A 6,000-nucleotide genomic window follows, 5' to 3' on the forward strand; every position below is an offset into this window, starting at 1 on the left:
AGAGTGCGAGAGAAAGCGGGAGAGAGGGAGAGCGAGAGCGAGGCAGACAGAGAGAAGGGAGGGAGAAAAAGATGGAGGAAACCGCCTTCTCCGTCCCGCTCTCGCGTATTCTTCTTCCTCGCTCACTCTTTCTCTCTCTCTCTCTCTCTTTCTCTCTCGCACTCTTCCCCTCCCTGTTTCTCCCTGTTGTTTCTCAGCATTCAACCGGCGAGTACATGCACACAAGCGTATTCGCTGGAAAGCGCTATGTCTGGTGATAGAGTGTGCGTGCGTGTACTTACGTGCGAGCATGCGAGCCGTACGTGCGGCTACACGCATACGAGAATCGGAGTGGCTAACGCTATCCTCTATGGTAGTAGAGCATACTGGCCGCGTACGTACACAAAGCGATGCCGTCGTATCGTTCGGGCAGGAACGATACTGTAGAGGAAATGCGAGGTCGCTACAGTGTTCGGGTTCGAACTCGGAGTTCTCCCTCTTGCGATGCCGAGATGCGGGCTATCCAGGCAACAGCGACGTCGCGTGCTCGATGTGTACGCGATTTCGCGACGTACGACCAGCTTCCCTGGCATTCGAGTAAGCTCCACCGACGTGGGATTTACTTTCACCTTACCACCGACCGTGCACCAGCCTCCGAAACTACGCTATGGCCTGGCCTGGCCGGGCTCGTGCGGAAAAAAAAAACGACACCGACTTTGAGACCACGGACAGGAACGAAGACGACGACAGCGACAGCGACAACGCAATCACGACAACGACAACGACAACGATGACGACGATGAAGGTGACGACGATGACGATGACGATGACGACGACGACGACGACGACGATGACGACCGACAACGTTGACGGCAGCGAGGACGACAACGACGACAACGACGACAACGACGACGGCGACGACGACAACGGCGAGTACACGGTTAGTCGGGAATACTACGAGTCCGTACGACGGCGCCGCGGAATACGGCGCGGCGTTTTACGAAACTAAACCGCGGAAATGAACGACATCGGGCGTAAAACGATCGTAACAACGGACACGGAACACCGAGCGGTACGGCGTCTCACGCCAAACTAAACCGAAACCCCGAGTGGGATATGCCCTTTCCCCTCTTTCCCCTCCCTACGCCGGTCCCTCGATCCCTTCGCCGCGCGCCCCTTTTGCGCTCCACGTTCACCCCCTCCATAGTCTTTCTCTCCTGTCCTCCAGGCTCTACACACGCTCCTCGCTACGCCTGCCGTTTCGTTTTACTCCGCTCTCTTCTCTTCTCTTCGCTTCTCTTCTCCCCCTTCCCGTTCCCGTGCCTTCTCTCTCTCCCTCGCTTTGACTCTTTCATGCCCCTTCGAACACCGTGTCTCTGCTCGGCTCTTCGCCTGACTACTAGCCTGCCTAGCCTGCCTGGCCTGCCTGCCAGCAGCAGCAGCAGCAGCAGCAGCAGCAGCAGCAGCAGCACCAGCAACAGCAGCAGCTTGGCTTGCCCGACTTGTCTGCCTTGCCTCTGCCTTGCCTGCCTGTCTGCCTGCCTTGCCTGCCTGCCTGCCTGCCTGCCTCATCGTCGTCGTCGTCGCTGCCTGTACGAGTCGTTTTTCTCTCCACTCTCCTCTATGCGCGCTTCTGGCCACCCCTCCTCTCTCTACCGAGTGGTACGTACCGACACTAGCGCGTTACTCCGAGCACACCGACGAGCCGACTACACTCCCCCTTCACCCCATCGAGGATCGCACCGCGTTACCAGCCGGGTTACGAGCTCCCCTCTATTCGTGCGCCGATACCTCACCCTTCTTTCGCTACCCCTCTCTTCGTGCACCACGTTTCTTCCTCTCTTTCTTTCCGTGCATCTCCGATTATATTCTCTTTCGTCTCTCCGCGGACGCTGAAACGACCCCCTAGCTCGAGTCCCGGTCCTTTGCCTCCTTCTTTCATCCTTCCACTACCTCGTAACCTCCAATTACACCACGTCAGCAACGGAAATCGGTACTTCGGACTAAGGCCAGATGGATTTCCGCGTGTGTTTGAATAAATGCGCGATAAACCCGTTTACGTTGGAAAACCAGTGTCGGCTGGCGTCCTCTCGCCGCACGACCAACCAATGGGCCACCAATCGCCGGATAAAACCAGCTAGATTACGAGGAAACCGACGGACTTTTATTGCGGATGTTAATTTCACGTATGCCCCCAGTCCCGATACCTTGGTTTTTCAGTTTCGAGTACCCGGAATTCCTTTTGCTTTCGATACCGAGCCGGATTTTATTGAGCGACGTCCATTTCCGATCCGATAGAGGCTCATGGTATCGTCTATAAGTCCGCAAACGAAACAGCGAAAGGGAGAAGCAATCGAAACCGCTTATCCGGCCATCTTTTTCGACAGGGGTACGTAATTTTGCAAAGGAGCGATCGACTGGCGCCCTATGAGTTGGCCAAAACTTTTGACCTGCTCCGGTATCGGTCTTCGAATCAAAAAATTCGTACATCAACGTGTAAATCGTCAAAGATACGAGGAGGATCGTCTTAGTCTCGATCGTCTAGAGACCGACGACGTCGCTTGATTCTGTAACAAAGGTCCGCAATGTGTTCGAGTAATTAGCAGCGCGATATAGTCCCGTGGTGCTTTGAAGTCGACGAGTCGAAGAGACAATAGATCTATGTAAGTCTACATGAGCAGATGACAGCAAAGAAACCGGTTTATAATTCAGTGACAGCTATAGCCATCGACAGTCAAATACGCGTGTCTATTGTTCCGCGTTTCTCCGAGTTGGTAAAAGTTCGTCCATCGAATATATCGTGGTTTATCGATACCATTTGCTCGGTATCGCTTTCGCTTATCGTTCCACTCGTGAGACCGACTCGAGTCTTTGTTGCGACGCGTCGACGTTTCCTGTACTCTAAACTCCGCCATTTTGGTCCCTACCGAAAACAAGCGTAGGCATGTCGGGACGTCTACCTAATCTAGATATATAGTCTATCTAATCTAGCGACGTTGCGCAACGTTTAATCGTTCGTACATCCGTTTCGCTTCTCATCGGTCACAAATGCCCCTGACTGTCGCTACCTAGCGTTCAGACTCTTCGGTGCGACCTTCCCTAACGAGTAATCACATATTATCCGAGTTTACACCTGCGAACTCGTTATCGCGCGTTCTTCGAGTTCGATTCGAACATCGTGCACTAGGACTGGTCAGTCACCGAACACGAGACGCAAAGTTCGGCTGGCAGAGAAAGTTGCAGGATTGTTCCTTCGTCTGCCCGATCTAGCCGTTCGTCGCATCTTTGCTCCGAGTGATTGGTTTTTTCGCTACGAACAGAAGCAGAAAAGTCGGCGGAGGATAAGAACAAGCGACTAGACATAAATTATCACGGGTGTATGCAAATGCATCGGTACACGAGTCGCATTCGCATCTGCGTATCTAAGTGTCCGAATGCGAGTCTTCGTGTGCAAGTACAGCGTACAGATCTCCGTGACGTGCACCCGCTCGCTATTTGCACGTACGGCGCGCTTGCGCCGTCGAATAATCTTTCAATCCGCCAACGCTTTCGTCTCACCGGGGATACGTAGACCTCGTCATTCGTTAAATTATCCTCAGAAATTTAGCAAAATCGACGTTGCAAATGCCGACTGGGAGGTACCCCGTTTGCGGCAAGAAGTCGCCGACGATGTCGGAACAGGGGTACGGTTTGGAACGATGTACGGATGGATTAACGACAGTTAGCAAACGAGATGGATAAGTTCCCGATAAAGGATTCGGGCTGACTAATTGACGTTGCACGGCGCGTTACGGAAGATTCGAGAATTCGGCCGGTTAAACCGAGGAGAACCAAAATGGCGGTAATACATTGTAGACCAGTGCTGGTCGACGAGTTGATCTCGTAAATCTCACGAGCCAAAGGAACGAACGTTCTAAGAGATCGAAACGTATGTACGTGCACGACACGTTGTGACGATACCAACGGTGTCTTTGTTGCGCATCGAATGCACCGTGACAATATGCATAATTAATCTCTCTCTGCCGCACAATGAACGGACTCGCAACCATGCGTCCTGCGGTTACGTTGCGTCGATGAAATCCTAGCTACGGACGAAGAAGAAATAGGATGAAGGGGTACATTGGCGTTTTTAAATTCGCAGGGAGTCGGGGTACGAAATGTTTGAGAGGCGACTCGAGTCTGGCCGATATGTCGCCGAAAAATCGACGATGATCCTCGGATGACGAGGAAATATTAATTACGGGCGTTTTTAATTACACCAGTCAGCTATGAGGCAACTAACAGCATACTCCCACCACGGCAATCGACCTTCCAATCCTGACACTCCCTGGGTGTACTTTAAGAACCGTTCCCCCTTCTACCGCTTCTCGAACAGTTGGAGGATGCCGACAAAAATATTCGCATGGTGCGTGTGCGTTCCCTTCCCCTCCAACCCTCGAGCCTACTGATCTCCCCTCTGGCACACATCGTTCGAAAACAGCGACCGTAGGCTTCCTCCCGAAGCTTTCTCTGGAAGGATCCCTTGGAGGGCTATCCCCACCAGGAGGACTAGGACGGATGGTCGGTCGTTTAGCTGTGGAACGCGGCTGGAATCACGAGCGAATGAGACGCCGCTAGATGGGTTCCGCAGCTATCTCTTCCTTTGGTCCTTTCTCCGCTTCCTCGGCTCGTTCTTTGTCGACCGTTCCGCGAATCGTTCCCTTCTTCGTGTATAGAACCTGTAGGTGATACGTGGGCGGCCCGATCCGAACATTCAGTCGGAGGATATATTGGTATACGTGCAGGATCTCCAGTGAGCCTGCGCCGCGTTATCGGTCGATATACGCTTTTGGGAAACCTTCCACGTGTTTCGTGGAGCAGCGTGAGGCCAATTCTCCTTTGCTCGCCTCTGCTACTCCACCTATTTGCGTGTAGCGATCGAAGACGAGTCATTAAGGTTCTGCCACTCCCTCGTTGAAGCGTATCGTAAAGGAACGGGGACCGGGCACGGTCGAATCGGAAACCGTTGTCTTTTCTACGAAAACCCGATACGTCCGTATTACGCGTGTCATCGGAATTAATTGGATCACAGGTGTACCGAGCGGGTACGAACGTCGTAATCGTAATCTCGATTACGGTTTCCACGCGAACAGCGACGATCCCCGACCGCTTAAAGCGTGTTCGACAAAGGATAAAGAGATTCATTGATCGACGATCGAGTATTAATGCACGATCGTGTTTACGTTGGAGTTGGCGGTAGGTGCCAGCCTGAACGGCGGCATCCTACGATCGCCTACGTGCAATCCTGTCGCAGACGGCCACGCCGTTTCGATAAACGGCCTACAAAGCCGTCGGAGGGGACGGGCCGATGCTTACATTCCCTGGAGCCCCTCCTGACATCGGCTGTACGTGGGTACATTATTCATTCTCTACTACATTCGGCAGCAGGAGGGTGCGGATGAGTGTGTGCGTATCCCTCGTAGTCGATGACACGACATGCACTTGCGCCCCGTTTGCATGTGTACCTTCATATAGATACGCGAGTCTGTTCTCTCTTTTTCGATGCGCCCCTCTTTCTCCGTCCCACCCTTCCCTTTGCTCGCTCGCTCTCTCCCTTTCTACCCTACTACCCGTACAACCGTCCTTCTTTCGCTTCATTCACGTCCCATTCGCCCTCTCTCTCTCGCTCTCCCTCTCCCTCTCCCACTTCTCTCGCCCTTTTTTTCCCTTATCTATCTTCCCCTTCTTTCCACTCTTTCTCTCTCCCTCTTACCCGCCTCCGTCCATCCACCCCTCGACGGATATTTTCGTCTCCGTCTCTTTTTATTCTACCTCTCGTTCCTTCCCGTGCCGGAGCTGAGCGTGTATGCGCGTGGCGTAAACAGAAGCCAGTAAAAGGATCGCTCGGCGGGATGGAGGGCGACAAGGGCAGGCCGCGTCGGAACGGGAGGTTGTGGAGGGATCGAAGAGGTGGCGGCATTAGTGCGTACCGAGCGGGGCAACAGGGTGCGAGAAGAAAAGAGGGAGACCGAAATCGGAAGA

At 53.4% G+C, this 6,000-nt stretch overlaps 1 protein-coding gene across 1 annotated transcript in view; it reads right to left on the reverse strand.

Moving 5' to 3' along the window:
* Positions 1-717, reverse strand: part of LOC108555585 (serine-rich adhesin for platelets-like) — a 9,016-nt gene extending 8,299 nt beyond the window's left edge. The window contains exon 1 of the mRNA XM_017911329.1: positions 282-717. The gene's annotated coding sequence lies outside the window, so the exon portion shown is untranslated. The remainder of the gene's footprint in view (positions 1-281) is intronic.
* Between the last annotated feature and the right edge of the window lie 5,283 nt (positions 718-6,000).

This window comes from Eufriesea mexicana, unplaced genomic scaffold (genome assembly GCF_001483705.2).
Source record: "Eufriesea mexicana isolate 0111107269 unplaced genomic scaffold, ASM148370v2 scaffold124, whole genome shotgun sequence".
NCBI lineage: Eukaryota > Metazoa > Arthropoda > Insecta > Hymenoptera > Apidae > Eufriesea > Eufriesea mexicana.